The 17,229-nt window shown below is 36.4% G+C and overlaps 1 long non-coding RNA gene across 1 annotated transcript in view; it reads left to right on the plus strand.

Moving 5' to 3' along the window:
• LOC108584669 overlaps window positions 1-17,229 on the plus strand; it is a 340,166-nt gene that overhangs the window by 319,066 nt on the left and 3,871 nt on the right. The gene's annotated exons all lie outside the window — the stretch shown is intronic.

Genomic DNA, 17,229 nt, shown 5'->3' on the forward strand with positions numbered 1-17,229 from the left:
CACCACCAAAGAAGTGAAAATGGCCAGTCTTTGCCTTAAGCGATTACATTACCTTGTGAAATTCCTTTTCCTGGCTCATCCTGGCTCAAAAATCTCCCCCACTGAGCACCTTGTGACTCCCACTCCTGCCCCCCAGAAAACAACCTTCCTTTGACTGGAATTTTCCTTTACCTACCCAAATCCTATAAAATGGCCCCACCCTTATCTCCCTTCACTGACTCTCTTTTCAGACTCAGCCCGCCTGCACCCAGGTGATTAAAAAGCTTTATTGCTCACACAAAGCCTGTTTGGTAGTCTCTTCACACGGACGGGCATGACTGGTACTGGTGCCACTTTGCATGCACTCCTTCCAGAGTCTACTATGAGCTTTCCTTTGGTGCCTGGTTATACCCTTAGATTTTTTAGCATCCTTATAATTTGATAAGGTCATACTTTCCCATGCTTCGCATTCCATGAACTTTAATGATAGGAACTAGAGGCTGAGTAGGTTTCCTTAGCCACTTGAATAGGGGAAGGGAAGAATTTAGCATAAGAAAAGAAAGTTTAAGACACCTGAAACATGTTCGAGTTTGCTCCACGCATGTAGGAGCCTGGAAAAGACTTTTAAAAAGTCCCCCCTTTGGGGCAGGGAAAGTATTCCCAATCATTCCTAGGCCTTGAAGCAATACCAGGGAGTGACCCCTGGAAATTGCCCTCGATTTCCAAGGAGCTACTAGGAAACAGCCACTCAAAGACTGAAAAAGAAAGAGAGGAAAATAAAATGAAAAAGCCCCAGGTTCCTTAAGTGTACTGGGCAGTGGTGGTCAGGCTTCTCCACATGCTAACCCCTTAGTTTCACTGGCCATCGACAGAAACCTGCAGTTGCTTCCATGTTTAGGTGCTGCCCACCAAGGGGCCCAGGTTGGAAAGGAAAAGAGAGAGAAAGTGATTCCCTTGTATGGAGCAGAAAGGAAAAAGAGAAAGGAGAAGAGTAAATCCTAAACTTTGGGCTCACCTCTTCCTCCAGGCTGGCTTGCAAAATATGTTAATGGTGGGGAGTGTCCAGGTTCTTGGCATCTTGAAGAAAGAATTGGACAAAATGCACAAACAAAGCAAAGAAGGAATGAGGGTATTTATTGAAAATGAAAGTACACTTCACAGTGTGGGAGTGGGCCTGAGTTTAGGGGCTCAAACGCCCTGTTACAGAGTTTCTGTGAGTTTAAATACCCTCTATTTGGGGTATGCCCTATGTAAATGAAGAGGACAAGGTAAAGTTACAAAGTCATTTACTGGGTGTTGCCCTGTGGAGAGGATATTTCCTGTTATAGCTGAAGTGTGAATCTGCCTTATGTTCCCTGCCTCCAGACCCTATTTTCCTGCCTCAGGCTCACCTTCAACAGAGGTGCAGCTACTAGAAGAAGTAGTACTCCAAAGGCACTCATACCAGCCCCCAGTGGGGAAATCCTCTACTATGTCTGTAACAGTGAATGGGTGAGTGGGAGATGACCCCTCTCCAAGTACATTCCCGGCAATCGGTGTTGTCCCCTTTATCAACTGGCACCATGTTCATGTTTCTTTCATCTCAAGGGGGCTTTGGCAGACTGGGCTTCACTCTCCCCTAGGGGCAGCCACGCTTGAGGGCTAAATCTCTAAGGGTCCCATAGCTCCTCAGGTACCTACTGATCACCTGTGCTTGCCAAAGTCAGAGTAGATTCCAGAGTATATTTTCAGAAGATCTAGTGGAGGCACAAGGGCTGAGATTCTCCAGGCAGGGCAGTGGCCTCTCATGGGTGCACAACTGTATGGCACCCATCATCTTCTTTTGCACCTGAGGAGATTGCAGGCACGTGTGTGTGAACTTACTACCTGGCGCTTTGTCCCTGGGAAGTTCCCAACTTGCCACTGACAGAATTGCCCAGGGTCATGATGGTGAAGGGGCTTCTTAGCAATTTGATAGTCAGCAGATTGTCACAAGAATGAGGAGTACAGAATTGCACCTTCACCTAAGATATTACTGCCCTGTGTAGGGAGGGGCAGATGAGTCCCACTATTTGTGAAAGCCTATGTGGTGGTAGGTTTACTCTCAACATGGTGCAGCCATCACAAAATGTGCTGGTGGTGTTCTAGCCCCTTTCTGAGGGACTAGGAGTTCCTCAGGGGTTGATTTCTACCAGAGGCTTGCTTCTTTCCTTTTCTGCATCCCTGCATCTTTCTGAAGGAACTGCTCTCTTCCTTCAACTTTCCATTTGAATCATGACCATTCACCTATAACTTTGATCTTCCTTCTAAGGAAAACTGGCATCTAGTGTCCCTACTCATCCATCTTGAAAAACATCCCACATATTCTCTATTCGTAGTTTGTTTGCTGTCCTGATGAAGTGAGCATTGATGAATTCTCTCTGAATATTTTTGATGTCTATATTTACCACTAAGCAACAGAATTGGTCATTTCCCTCAAATCAACTGGAATTTGAAAAATTTAAAGTATATGCTACATATAGGAAGTGTCAGAGATGATCTTAATTTTCTTAGAAAACAATCATTTAAGAACATTACATTATAGTTGAATGCACATTTTGAGATTAATTGTAATGTTTTCTAGGGGAAATTGTACACTTAAGAGTTAAATATTATCTCAGTGATTGGTTGTTATTAGTACAGATGCTGAATTTGAAATTTATGACTTAGCAATTACAGAGCAGATGAACAGGATCATTAAAATATAGAGTCCTGGTTATTTGTCCTCTACTTACATACTCATTTCAATGAAATATTTTCACTAAAATATCTTGTTAATACACATAGACAAGCATATACATATTTTCATAAAATATCATTTTCTGGCCAAGGCAGATAGAAACCACTAACCATGTGACAATTACATAATGGTAAGTTATATTACTGGGGGATCTCACCCCCAATATTTTAATGTAGGTTCTTTCTGTTTTCCATAAGTGTTGGCCAGCTGAGAAATAAAGAGACAGTACAAAGAGAGGAATTTTACAGCTGGGCCACCAGGGGTAACATCACATTATCAGTAGGACCATGATGCCCACCTGAGTCTCAGATCAGCAAGTTTTTATTAAGGGTTTCAAAAGAGTAGGGAGTGTAGAACAGGGAGTAGGTACAAAGATCACATGCTTCAAAGGGCAAAAAGCAGAACTACTAATAAGGGTCTAACAAAGATCACATGCTTCTGAGGGAACAGGGCAAAGAGCAAAAGCAGAACCACTGCTAAGGGTCCAACAAAGATCACAGGGCAAAGAGTAAAAGCAGAACCACTGATAAGGGTCTATGTTCAGTGGTGCACATGTTATCTTGATAAACATCTTAAACAACAGAAAACAGGGTTCAAGAGCAGAGAACCGGTCTGACCACAAACTTACCAGGGCTGAGTTTTCCCAACCCTAGTAAGTCTGAGGGTTCTGCAGGAGACCAGGGCCTATCACAGTCCTTATCTCAACTGCACAAGACAGACATTCCCAGAGCAACTGTTTATAGACCTCCCCCCAGGAACACATTATTCTCCCATGGTATTAATATTAATATTCCTTGCTAGGAAAAGAATTTAGCAATATGTTTCATACTTGCATGTCTGTTTATAGGCTCTCTGCAAGAAGAAAAATATGGTTCTTTTTGCCCAACCCTGCAGGCAGTCTGACATTATGGTTGTCTTCCCTTGTTCCATAAAAATCACTATTATTCTGTTCTTTTTTCAAGGTGTACTGATTTCATATTGTTCAAACACACATGTTTTACAATCAGTTTTTACAGTTAACACAATTATCCCAGTGGTCTTGAGGTGACGTACATCCTCAGCTTACGAAGATAACAGGATTAAGAAATTAAAGACAGGCATAAAGAATGATAAAAGTATTATTTGAGAACTGATAAATGTTCATATTAAGATGAAATCTTCATAATTTATGTTCCTCTGCTGCAGCTCCAGCTGGTCCCTCATTCAGGATCCCTGACTTCCCATAGCATCAGATGGTGGCAAATTATATGATATTAACTAACTTCTTGTACAACATAAGTGGTAGTTTTACAAATTAAAAAGCTATACCCTTTTTGTACACTGCAAGTGAAAAATAATCAGAAGATACTCCTTCCAAAAGAATATTGGTGCAAATAATTAATTTCTGATAAATAACATCTGGGCACAATTTCATGTATTGATATCAGTTGGAAAAACTTGTTGTTTAAATGGCCCCAAATGTTGAAGGAGTGTGAATAAATGTAATATAATTTATTCTAGCCGAAGATTCTGTTTGATCAATCACTTTTAGGGAAAAAGGATTTTCCAGGGAGGTCACTGTAATTTCCAAATAGCAGAAATTGAACAGACTGTCAAAATTTTATAAAATACATGAAAAAGTTTCAATCTCTTTTATTGTAAAAAGTGTTACTATTACAACCATTTTAAGAAAAGGAAAAGTTTTTTTAAAAATATGTCATTTTTATAGGCATACATTTTCATTTTTAGTTGTACCCAGTTGGTGGGTATAACTTGATAAGAAACTCAAGTTCTTAGCCCAATATTCCTTAATGTGCCTCAAAATTTGTCTGAAATAATCATAAATCATTACACTACTTGTCATTATTAATAATAAAGAGCATGAAAGGATATGCATTCAAGGTCTGATTAAAGAATATTTGAATGATTTTTAAAATTTAGAATATTGAGGATTTTGCATGTTGTCAGTGTGGGAAATAGAATAACCAGAGATAAAAAGAATTTTTGATCCTAGGCAAAGAGACATCCACACAGAATTTAGCCATAAAACATATTTTAAAGGTGACATAAATCTAAAGAGATTTATGAATCATTCACAGAAGAGAAGTATAGTCTGAATAATTTAGAGGGCATTTATGTTTTGTAATTATTTTCCCATATTAAATTCTGTGGTATATATTTTGCCTTAGGTTAAGTTGTTTAAAAACATCAGGTAAAACAGATGAAGACTGAATTCAGTTTTTAAAGAATCTTTTAAGTAATATCACTAACAAATATGTAAAATAAAGAATAATAAGCCCTATGAAGGAAAAAAAAAAAAATACAAAAAACGTGTAGAGACCAATGAAAGAGAGTGGCAAAGGGATGTGGTTTGGATTAAGAAATGTTTCTCTGGGGAAGAGCATATTTAAGCTGAGATTTGATAGGTATCTCATGGAAGAAATAGCAAGATTGAAAGTAAAGCTGAAAAACAGTTTGGTGGGTTTGATAAACAGAAAGAGGTCATGTGGCAAGAAAATGAAGAATCAGTAATTTAAAATTAGTTTGGAGAATTAGGCAGGCCTAGGTAATGCAGATCTCTGTAGTCTATGGAAAAAATTTTGGATTTATTTTAAATAGAATGAAAAGCTTATAAATGGTTTCAGGCGTAGTGATATGATACAAAAATATTAAAAACTACATGGCACTAACAGTTGTGTGAAAAATTAACAGAAAGAGGGAAAGAGATAAATGAGAGATAATAGTATAAGAATATATTAGGTTAGGCTAAGGAGAGATTACAGTAGCTTGGACTAGGGCGGTGACACTCTTTATACAGAGAACAAGTCAATGAATTTAAGGTATATGTTGAGATATGATGATGGATATGATGGAGGTAAAGAAGATGATGTGTGAAAAATTTTTGCTTGGTGTAGGCATCCTACACCAGAAAGCAAGCATTTTCATGGTGCCTCTAATTAACAAGTGAAGTTGCCTTTCATGAAATTTCTATCTAATATTGAAAGTAAGATACTGATTATCTCTAACTATTAATGTTATATTTTCTATTTGTTCTTACAATTCTGTCTTTTTGTGCATTATTTATTTTGGATTTCTGTTGTTCGGTGCATACAGGTTTATACTTCCTAGTAGATTGATCTTTCTATCATTTGAAAATGTCTGTATCTCTAGAAGCAATTTTTGTCTCTATGGTCTATTTTGTCTGATATTAATGTAGTTCTTCAAGCTTTTCTTTGTTATATTCATTTTACTTGTGCTTTTCAATCTAAAGTGTGCCTTTCATAGATATTAAAAACATAGGAGATTTTTAAAAATCCACCTTCTAATTTCTGCCTTTTGATTGAAGAGATTACTCCATTTATATTTTTTACGATTATAAATAAGACAGGATTTACATTAAATGTTTTGCTGCTTGTTTTCAGTATGTCTTATGTCTTGTTTCTGTATTCCTCCATTACTGTCTCCTTTTGTGTTTCAAATACAGTTTCTAGTATGTCATTTTAATTTCCTTCTTTTTAAATTTTTTGGTGTGTTTTTAGTGATTGCCTGAGATTATAATTAGTATCCTAAAACAATCTAATTGAAATTTATACCAACTTGATTTCAATAGCATGCAAACATTTTTCTTTAACAGGGATATATTCTCTTTCTTTGTGCTACAATTATTATACAAATTACACTTTAGATGTCATAAGCCCAACAGCAGAATTTTATTATTATGGTTTCATACAACTGTCTTTTAAGTAAGATCATGGAAAAGTCACAAACAGAAAGACATTTATTCTGTCTTTTGTATTTACTTATATAGTTACTTTTATTGATGATTTTAAATTTATTTGTGTGGACTCAAGTTATTGTCTAGTGTCCTCTCATTTTAGCTGGAAGGATGCTCAAATGATATTTGCAGGGCGGAATTGCTAGTTGCAGGTTCTTTGTTTTTGTCTTTATGGAAATGTCATAATTTCTTCATTTTTGAAGGATAATGTTACTGGATATAGAATTATTGGTTTGTAAACTTTATTTTTCCAGGACTTTGAAAATTTTATGCCACTGCTTTATAGACTCCATGGTTTTTGATAAAACATAGCCATTAATCTTGAGGATTAGTTGTATATAATAAGTCATTTTTCTTTTGTTATTTTCAAAATTTTCTCTTTTTTTTTACTTTTCTCAGACTCAATATGTCTGGATTTTTTTTTTTTTTTTTTTTTTTGAGATTGTTTTACTTGGAACTCATTGAGTTTATGGGGTGTGTTGATTAATATTTCTCATCAAATTTGGAATTTTTGACCATCATTTCTTCAAATATCATTTCTTCTTCTCTCTCTTCTATTAATGGAATTCCCAGTATTTGCATGTTAATATGCTAGATTATATCCATCAGGTCTATGAGATCCTGTTTATTTTCTTCATTGCCTTTTTCTCTGCCTTTCAGAATGAATAATCTGTTAAACTATCAAGTCTGTTGATCTTTTCTTCTGCTAGTGTGAGTCTGATTTTAAGCCCATTGAATACTTGATTCTTTTTATTTATTTTACCTTTGAGCTGCAGAATTATTTCTATGTGGTTCTTTTTAGAAAAATTATATCTCTTTATGGATACTCTCAGTGAAACATAATTGTCATCATTCTCTTGAGTTCTTTAGATATGATTGCCTTAAGTAATTTGAACACATTTAAAATAGGTGATTTAAAATCTTTATCTATTAAGTCAAAAATCTAAGTCCCCTCAGGGAAATGATCTGTTGGTTGATTTTTGCTCTTTTATGTGGCACATTTTCTTGTTTTGTTCTGTTTTATTTTACATGTCTCTTTTTTTTTTTTTTTTTTGAAAACTTGATATTCTAGCTAACAAATCTATTATTAGTTTGCTTTGGCTTTCAAAACAAAGTATCACAGACTGGGTGACATATACAACAGAAATTTATTTTCTCACAGTTCTGGAGACTGGAAGTTCAAGATCAAGGTGCCAGCAGGCATTAGTGCCTTATAAGGGTTCTCCTCTTGGTTGGTGGTTGGCTACCTTCTCTCTGTGAGGTCACATGGCCTTTCCTTGCTCAGCGCATGTGGGCAATAGGAAAAGAGTTTTATATGTACAGAGTGTCTCTTCTCACAAAGATACGAATCCTGTCAGATTAGGGTCTCCTACCCTTATTTCGTTTTACTTCAATTACCTTAATTATTATTTTAGAAGCCCATCTCCAAATCTAGTCACACTGGACGCTAGGGCTTCAACATATGAATTTTGGGGAAGACACAAACTTTCAGTCCATAATAACGTTGTAACAACCTTGTTATCAGACCTCCCTCCACTGTCCAAATTTGGTTGTTGCTGCAATATTGTGAGCAGTTTGACATGGTTTCAGCAATGACCTTGGGTTAGTACTCCCCTCCTCTTTACTTTGGCTAAGCTGAAATCTGGGTTAAATCTAATAGCCATAACATTCTGAGAAAAGAAATTTTCCATGGAGCTGGATATTTGGACATTATGTTTGGACATTATATCCACTGTATTCTGAGGATGAATGCTGCTTTTTTGGTTTATTTGTTTTTATTTTTTGGGCTCCAAGAGAGTTCACTTCCATCTTGGCTGAAAGATGGCTGACTTTTCATGGTATTGCACTACTGAGATTCGGAGAACTGGGGAGTGGATATAGTCCAACCTAAATGTTACAGATGCCTGTTGTCTAAAGAGATTCAGTATTTTCTCTTGCATAGATGATTTTCAGTTATTCGTATTCTGATCACTCCCATTGACCCCATTGGTGAAGGAGGGTTCTTTTGCACTAAATAATACAAAATGGCCAAATACATTACATTTGACACTGGGCAGATGAGACTGGGAGCAGTTTATTAGTTACATACACTCAGCCTGGGGAGGGAGAACACCACATGCCACATGGGAGTGGTGCTTGGAAATAGAGTGAACCAGAAGGCACTGTGAGGGACAGGCTTTGTAATAACAGAAAGGTGGCGTGCTCCTTATTTCTGACAGGAAAATGTGATTGGCTCATTTGAATAATTTTGCAGGCTGGCAAGGAGGTGAAACTGGTTAGGTAGAGGGCCAGGTAGAGTTCAGTTGATGCAGCAGATAGGGAATCACCTCAGTGGGGAACCTGCCCTGCTGCGTGGGAGGCATGTCTGCCAAGATCAAGCAAATTCATTGCTAGCCTTTGGGCCCTGTAAGGCTCAAGGAAAATAAGGCCGCATATGGCCTTAGAAGGTCGTTCTAAGATACTGGCCTTATAACATAGATTTTTGGCTTTGGTTAATTTCTGGAGTTCTAGAAAAGATTACTTTTATTGTTTTATCAGTATTTTGTTGTTTTTGTGAGAGACTGAGTGTTTCCCAGAGATTTTCATTCCACCATTCTGTAAGTCAATCTCTAGTCTTTATTTGAATACTAGAATTGGGCTATTTGCTGGTGGAAATTTCACCATTAAATGAAATAGGTGACTGAGACACTGGGAAAAACTTGATCAAAGTGACATTTTTCAAAGGATTACTATTCTGCTTGGAATTTTTCAAATATATCAGTGGTTTGTGTAGATTTTAAAAAGGAACACAACATACAGAATGAGCAGAAAAGAACTAAAGTTGTTATTCCAAAATGTTAGCAGTGACTGACTTTCCCCTCTGCGTGATTTGTTACAGCAACATTTTTTCTGTCTTTATGTTATTTTATATATTATAAATTTGTGTGGTGAGCATATATCACTTGACTAGTTAGAGGAATGAAAAAGAAGACTCTTTATGAACTGGCTGGCATTTGACAATGATAATTTGGAATCATGACATTATGTCATTATTAGATATTAATAATACAGTCAGGAGTAATTTATTAGATAGGCAATATAGTGTGAGAGAAAAAACATGATATTTGAAGTTAGACATATATGTTTTAAATCTTAATTCATCATTTTATCTCACTACTATATTCAAGTATTAGCTTCCATGTCTTTAAAAAAGAAAAAAAAAAACATACAAGGTTGTCATAAGAATTAAGATGACACATTAAAAAGTTAGTAATTAGTAAGCTCCCAATAAATGTTAGTTCACTTTTCCTTCCACAGCAGATATCAAGGAGTGCTGAAGAAGTAATACATAAGAGTGGTGATATGAAGAGTGGGTGAATGAAGAGAAAGAAATGTTTTGTGAATTACATGCACAACAACCTAATGGAGTGATGGGCGGTGGGCACTTGTTTAGAGAGAAAGGCAGGAATGATACCGAGATGTTGTAAAAACTAAACATCACCAATTTAACTTCTGGGATTTTACCAGGATCTGGTTTATTATCTCTGCAATATAGACCAATGGATTTTTATTTCAGTTTCTTTTTCTCAGCCACGGTTGATTCATGCTTATCATACACTTATTCTAAAAGTACTCTATGGTTTCTATATTTACTCTACAGTTACTTTTTTCTCCCTGATTGTTGCGTATGCTTAGGTCTTTGACATTCTTATACTATCAAGATACCATAAAACATATTTTTATAATTTCAATAATGTTCTATCCTTAAATATTTGTGTTTTCTACATGTTTGTGTAATTTTTAAAAAAAATCATTTCAGGAATTGTGCAGTGGATATCAGATACCACATACTTGAAGTTACTTTTCTCTTTTCCTTTTGGCTTCCTTATCTGAGACCCTCACTTTAAAAAATAAATTGGTATTTATAATCAAAATTATATCTGTATAAAAAATTATGCTATGTGTATGTCTGTGTAAAGATGAATATGACTTTTTGTTTTATATAAACATATATATCTATAAAGTCATAGCAAATTACAACATAATAAAATTATAGTTTAAGCTATATGTAACCCAATAGTCAATTGTAATTTGGCCTTTTAAAAATTTTTAATTGTTTGTTTAGCCAATAAAATTGAGTTAGTATAAAGAGAATAGCGAAGGCTTGAAAATTTATTTCTATCGTTTAAGAAACTATTAAATTTTATAACTAGTTTTAGTCATTATTAAGTATAGTTTTAAAAATTCAGTACACATCATTAAAATAAATATTTCACATTCTCAATACCTAACGGAAACTGATATCTGGTTAATTCTATGCGAAATTCCTACAATCATTGACTATTGTGAAATAATTTTTTCTAAAGCTATTATATACTGAAATGTGGTCAAAGGATGAGAAATCCAGCTGCTTCTATTATTGCAGTAGATTTGGAATAAGAGCTCTACAATACGTTTCTCAAAAACTATAAATAATCTGTACTCTAAAGAATTTTTTCCAGCAGGAATAAAAAGCCCTGAAGAAACTTGTGAACACTTTGTCATTTCTGCAAAACTATGAAAACACTAAAGCAGCTAATTTACTCATTGTTGATTTCCCCAGATGGCTGAGTTCCCATTAACTCACCAGAGAATGAGATGCAGACCCAGTGCCTTTACATGTAATTTTGATAAGACATAACGTCCAATCTTGTTTGTGTACTCCTTTCCCTTCTACCCTTAGTCTGCTTCACTACTGGTGGTCTGCCCGTGTGCAACACAGATGTTTCTCTCTCGGCTGCATGCTTTATTTTTCAAGTCGCTTCGGAGAGCATATGTTTCCATGCGAGCCTGTTCCTTCCTTCTCCCAACATCTTCTTGTGCTACATAAACAATCTTCATCTGCCCCCTCAGATCTGGGGTGCATGAGCCTTTCACAGATGTCGATTTATTTTTCAGCCTTTTTGCTTCTGGTGAACATGGTTTTCAGATAATGTCTCTCTTCCTTCTCTGTTCCAAATGACTCGGAATGTAGATTTTTTTTCCCTCCTTTCAACTCAGTTTCCTTCTGTGACCCTAGCATGTTTTCTTGTCCTTTCTTCTAAGTCTGTCTTTGTACAAGCTCTCCAGATGGGATCAAGGATGAGTTCTTTCTGCTCCTTATTTTATTCTCCTTACAACTATTTCATTTGAAGAATAGGAAGCGACAAACTTCATAGGTTAAAAATTACTAATGCATGGCCACCTACATTTTTCTGGTTTGTTTCTTTGACTTTTGGTGTTCTTTCACATTTTATTTATTTATTTATTTATTTATTTATTTATTTAATTTATTTGCAGCTGCCATGTTTAATTTTTTTCATTTTTTGTAATTCACTACAAAGAAGTACAAAATATACATACATGAACATATTTATGACATACAACTATATATAAAACACAAAGTAACAGCTACTTTAATTTTTTTTTTTTTTTTTTTGTGAGACGGAGTCTCGCTCTGTCGCCCGGGCTGGAGTGCAGTGGCCGGATCTCAGCTCACTGCAAGCTCCGCCTCCCGGGTTTACGCCATTCTCCTGCCTCAGCCTCCCAAGTAACTGGGACTACAGGCGCCCGCCATCTCGCCCGGCTAGTTTTTTGTATTTTTTAGTAGAGACGGGGTTTCACCGTGTTCGCCAGGATGGTCTCGATCTTGTGACCTCGTGATCCACCCGTCTCGGCCTCCCAAAGTGCTGGGATTACAGGCTTGAGCCACCGTGCCCGGCCAATTTTTTTTTACTTTTATAAAACAGAAATTTCTGCTTCTCTTTCATTCATTCAACACATATTTGTTGAGTACATCTTAAGTGCCATGAATTTTTCTGAGTACCAGCATTTAAGCAATAAATAAAATAGAGAATATCTCCCTTTTCAAGGAATTTATATTCTATCATGAGAGACAGACAGATAATAAACAAGTACACAAGTAAGGTAACTATGAGAGGATGACAGTTGAGCTGAAATCTGAATAACAAGCAGGAGTCTTGATAAAAAAAAATCAAGTAATAAGAACTTCAGGAAGAAAGAACAAGTGCAAAATCCCTATAAAAGGATGGATGTGTGCGTTATTGAGTAACAGAAGTGAGTCTCCTGTGGCTGACGTGTCATCATAAGCATGATGGGGAAGGCTAGATGCAGGGTTGGAGTGGTAGTCAGGGGCCAGATCATTTAGGACTTTTGAAGACTGGGTAAGGATTTTCCATTTTATTCTAAATGCTCTAGGAAGCCATGAAAGCGTTTAAGAAAGGAAGTGACATGATCTGATTTATGTTTTTAAAACATTAATTTGGCCCTGTGATAATTTATTATGGCAGGCTGAAAGGTAGCAGGGAGGCCACACATATGATGCTTTATAATTATCAACCTTAATATAACTGTAATCAAACACAAAAATATTTATTTTCAGGGAAGACTTTGTTAGCTCTTGTGGTTTTGCCATCTCTTCTCTTAACGAATCTGCAGTGTTTTTAGTAGAACGATAATGGCGTCTTCATATTTCAATCAAATTCCTTACCTTGGCATAAAAAGATTTCCAGGATTTTATCCTTCAACCTCTTTCCTTAACTCGGGGTTTTCTCATCCCATCACCAACATATTGTATTATAAACCTTCGCCTCAGCTCTATTGAACCACATCCTGATTCATTACCAGGCCTTGTGACTCCTGCATCTGCCTCTGTTCACTCTGCTCTCTTGTTTGGGAAACATCATCTCCCTCTTCCTCTCCACCCTCCAGAAAGCTTCCTTTCTGCCCACCTTGTATGTACTCTCTCCATATCCCACAGAGGCTTCTGTCAAAGTAGCCAAAACATAAATGTTTATCAACGAGTAGAGAAGACTAGAAAATGCTGGAAAGCTAGCAAAGACAAACATTGTCGAGGATTTTAAGGGTAAGGTAAGGACTTGTTGACTTTAACCCCAAGGTTGTAGAAGGGCTTCAGAAGAATTTCAGTGGGGGAGTAACAAGATCTGAATTGCCTTTTAGAAAGTTCATTTTGGTGATACACTGGCAAGAGGAGCAAGTAGAATGACAAAATGACACTACAAGAAGGCTACTGTATTAGGGCAGATAAGACATAGTGGGACTTGAAACATTTTTATACATAACGTGCACACACAGAGAGATGTAATAGAGAAAACTGAGAAGAAAGGATGTATATTAGGGTTCTCTAGAGGGACAGAACCAATAGGATATATATAGATAGATAGATATACTATTATATCTATACCTATATATATACACCTATATATATAGATAGATACGCTATATATATATATATATATATAGTGTATGTATATATAAAAGAAAAGTAAGTTTATTCAGTATGAACTCACATGATCACAAGGTCCCACAACAGGCCATCTGCAAGCTGAAGAGTAAAGAGAGCCAGTTCGAGTCCCAAAACTGAAGAACTTGGAATCCGATGTTCGAGGTCAGGAAGCATCCAGCATGGGAGAAAGATGTAGGCTGGGAGGCTAGGCCAATCTTCTCTTTTCACATCTTTCTGCCTGCTTTATATTCTAGCTGTGATGGCAGCAGATTAGATGGTGACCACCCAGATTAAGGGTGGGTCTGCCTTTCCCAGCCCACAGACTCAAATGTTAATCTCCTTTGGCAACACCCTCACGGACACACCCAAGATCAATACTTTGTGTCCTTCAATCAATCAAGTTGACACTCAGTATTAGCCATCACAGGATGCATTCATGAATACTTAACTGATAAATAATATGTAGTGGAATGCAGTTCAATAAGAGAAAATTCATCAGGTGAGTGGTTTTTGCAGGACAACATGTGAGAACTGGGCAACAGTTGTTTCCAGTTGTAAAGAAGCAATTCTGTCATATGGATAGTGTTCTCATTTTTAATCCTAGACCTATTTAGCTCATGTTACAGGAATTCTCACTTTTGCTGGTTGCCAACATATCCAGTGAGGGAAATTCAGTATTAAGCTGTTAAGATGGCTATATCAATTCTTAAAATCTACAGAGCCAGGTTCCAAATCAGTCTGTCCCTTCAGAAAAGGACATGGCATCTGTTCCTTGCTTGCTGGCTGGTTGTACATACTTTTCACTAGACCTACATTTTAGAATTGCCCAGTGCTGTCAGAATGATTGTAATTCTGGTCTCAGGTAAAGACAGCCTGTAATAATAATGCTGAGTGTATCAACAAATAGCATTAACTCATTTAATTTCCTAGTCTTAGTGCCTGAAGATGTTCATTAGTTTTCTATGTAAGTAAGGCACCATGCTAAAAATTTTTTTTTTTTCAGTTCTGTATATTTTTAAAAAGCATTATATTCTCTGATGGTTACCTGCACTGGCATCCTATATGAAAAATAAAGAGTTATTATCATAAAAATGTTATTAGAATTCTTTTATTGTGTCAACACTGTGCTTTCCATTTCACGAAATTACCTTCTTGTTTCTCTGTTGTTTGCCTTTGTTTACCTCATTGTGATTTATGTTTTCCATTTTTTCTGTGAATGAATTTTGAATGTCTTTACTACTGGTAGTAATACTAAAGTAGAAGAATTAGGCATTCCCATACTTAATCCTTATAGATGAAATAACAGCGTTCCCTGGTGTGCAAGTGCTGTGGTGGGAGCAAGCTGGGTGAATTGGAGACACAGCGTTTTAGGACACAGGAGAAATTATGGCAGGGCCAGGCATGGTTCTTTTGCTCCTTCCCTCACCATCTTGTCATAAAGTCTCTTTTATACTATTACCCAATTTTTGACTTCTAATTAATAGATAAGCAATAACTATTTATTTAGTAAATATTTCATATTTTCCTCACAATAAGGTAATAACAAGCTTCTTTGATAGAGAAGCTTAAGGGCCTCCTAAACCTGTGTAAATTTCCAGGTTTTTGTTTTTTAGTCAACTTCCTTTTCTGCCACTTATTTTTTTTTAAATTTAAAAGCCCACATTGAGATTTGTTTACAGAGAATACACATTCTTTTGCCTTAATTGTTGTGTATCTCCCTAACTCCCTTTTTAGTTCAACTTCAAAAATGGAGAGAAAGTAGAGGATTTGATAATGCAAATTCAAAGAACATTGCTAAGTCACTTACATTGAAGCATAAATAATATGGTCATTTTAGGCACTGAGGATGTTGGATGAAGAGAGCTTGCAATTTTAGATAGAGTGACCAGAAAAGGCCTCACAGAGAAGATGACATTTAAGTAAGACCTAAAGGAAATGAAGTGGTGAGTAATGTGGACATCTTGGGGAAGATTTCTTGGATAGATGCAGCAGGCCCTGAAGTGTTTGCATACCTGGTGTCCTCAAGGGACAAGAAGATGGGCTGTAGCTGGAGAGGATTAAGGACGACAGTACAAGTAGATGAGAATGAAGAGGTAAGTGGAGGAAGTTGAGTCAGGAAAATCTCATAAGGCCTTCACATCATTGTACTCTGAATGAGGCAGAGGCCATTAAAAGATTTTCAGCAGGTTCATTTTGCCTGCTGTGTGGAAACAGACTGTAGAGGATAAAGGGTGGAAGCAGGGAGACTAGTGGTTTGGGTGTTTCTCCTGCCCAATTCTCATGTTGAAATGTTGGATGTGGGGCCTTGTGGAAGGCGTTTGAATCATGGGGGTGGATCCCTCATGTCTTGGTGCTGTCCTCATGATAGTGAGTTCTCATGAGATCTGTTTGTTTAAAAGTGTGTGACACCTCCCTCCAACCTTATTCCTGCTCTTGCCATGTGATGTGCCTGCTACCTGAGGGCTTCACCAGGAGACAAGCAGATGCTGGTGCCATGCTCTCTGCATCCTGCAGAACCATGAGTCAATTAAAATTCTTTTACTTATAAATTACCCAGTCTCAGGTATTTCTTCATAGCAATGCAAAGAACAACCTAATACAACTAGTTAGCCATGTAATAATCCAGAGTAGAACTACTGGTGTCTCGAAATAGAGTGGTAGCATTTGAAGGAGTGAAAAATGGTTGGATTCCTGCATATGTGAATTAGAGAAAGGGAAGAGTAAAGCATGAACTTGGGGTTTAGGCTTGTGCCACTGGAAAAATCAGCTTCTTTCACTGAAATGGAAAAACTATGAGATAAGAGTTGATTTGGTGGAAAATTGATGGTCTCATTGTTAGATAAAGTTTGAGATATTGATTAGACATTTACATGAGTGTCAAGTAGATGGAAAAGAACTGTGAAACCATTACTGTAAAGATAACATTAAAAGCCATTGGACAAGATGAGATCACAAAAAGAGTGAGTACAAATAGAAAAGAAAGAACATTCAGGGACTGAGCCCTGGGATAATTCTATGTTTAAAGGTTCAGGAAGTCTGAAAAAATAATTAAAATAAACAAAAAGGTATTCTCAAACAGCTTGACAATAATCTTCAGGTGATGAAATTATGATTTTGTCTATTCTTTTTGTATTTTCTAATATAAGTAGGTAATACATTTTATATTGTTTTATAATTTATAATTTACATGCAATAAAGCACAATTTTTAGTTGTTCAATCTTATGAGTTTTGACAATTATTTAAACTCATGTGACTCTTTAAAAATAAGATATGAAATATTTTCATGACCTCACAAAATTCTTACCTGTCCCATTGCAGTTAATTTCCCACCCTCATCTACATGTGATTATTTTTTGACTTCAATCATCATAGATTAGTTTTGCCTGCCAAGAGTTTTATATAAATGACTTTGTTTTGCTTTTTATTAGCATTATTTCTGCAGTGTATATGATTACATCACACTGCATACGTCA

Source organism: Papio anubis, chromosome 2, assembly GCF_008728515.1.
Source record: "Papio anubis isolate 15944 chromosome 2, Panubis1.0, whole genome shotgun sequence".
Classification (NCBI taxonomy): domain Eukaryota; kingdom Metazoa; phylum Chordata; class Mammalia; order Primates; family Cercopithecidae; genus Papio; species Papio anubis.